The sequence below is a fragment of the Volvox carteri genome (assembly GCF_000143455.1).
Source record: "Volvox carteri f. nagariensis unplaced genomic scaffold VOLCAscaffold_78, whole genome shotgun sequence".
Taxonomy (NCBI): Eukaryota; Viridiplantae; Chlorophyta; class Chlorophyceae; order Chlamydomonadales; family Volvocaceae; genus Volvox; species Volvox carteri.
Genome location: NW_003307621.1, coordinates 475635 through 476501, shown reverse-complemented (window position 1 = coordinate 476501; position 867 = coordinate 475635). Strand labels below are relative to the sequence as shown.

General features: G+C 54.0%; 1 protein-coding gene across 1 annotated transcript in view; it reads left to right on the top strand.

The window, feature by feature from the left end:
- cyc33 (guanylyl and adenylyl cyclase family member) overlaps positions 1 to 867 on the top strand; it is a gene marked incomplete at both ends in the record, with an annotated part of 50007 nt that overhangs the window by 7744 nt on the left and 41396 nt on the right. The window lies entirely within an intron of this gene.

The window sequence follows — 867 nt, the reverse complement described above, 5'->3', positions numbered from 1 at the left end:
GCTGCGCGGCGCCCTGAGAAGCTGCTGTGGACCCTGCAAACGTTTGCAAGGTACTGTTCGTTACAAAACCTTCATGCTGTAGCCGCCGCACTTCAGTTCCATTGCTCTAATTTATTACGCGGTTAGATCAAGCATTTATTTATTGAACCCCTGCTGACGTTGCTTCAGGCACAGCGTCGCCGCTTCATGGACATGGACTTGCCTGACTCATCTGTGAGGGCAAGGTGCGACTTGCGGCAACTCATTTTTTTGAGGTGAGATGCTTGCTTCTCGAGCTTGTGTATGGATCTTTGAAGCGCAAGGGGCTTTGTCGACGGGCTTTCGACGGGCATGTGTTTGTGCGGCGCTCTGCTGCAAGAATATGGGCGTATGCAGCGTTTGAGCGTTATCCCGACAGTTGTGCTTTAGCTGTGTAAGGAGCCTACGAAGGCTGAAAGCTAGGCGGTCTGGCAGGAAAGTACACGTCGTTAGGCGAGACATGACCACTTCGTCCGATGTCCGTGACCTTCCTCGCGACAGAGACGACTGCTCATTCGAGTTGCCCAAGACCTTCCAGATCGACCGCATTCCACCTGGCAACGAGAATCTCTGCGTACACCACATTTCAACTCTCCAAGACCCCAGTGCGATGTTGCGTCGGCGTGAAGCAAGGGCCCCCATTGTCAACGCTTCTAATCAACGCAGTCAAGCTCACATCGTCTTCCGCTGCTGGTGAGTGACGCCGGGTGCACGGTCGCCCGTACATGTCGTACGTTAGTTAGAACGCGCCTAGATTTCCGGCCGTGAGGCCGTTACACGTCGTATCAAGGTCGGCCATCGTTCTTGGATTCTATGGGTGAAGGCGCGTTGCAAATGGATAGACGAGTG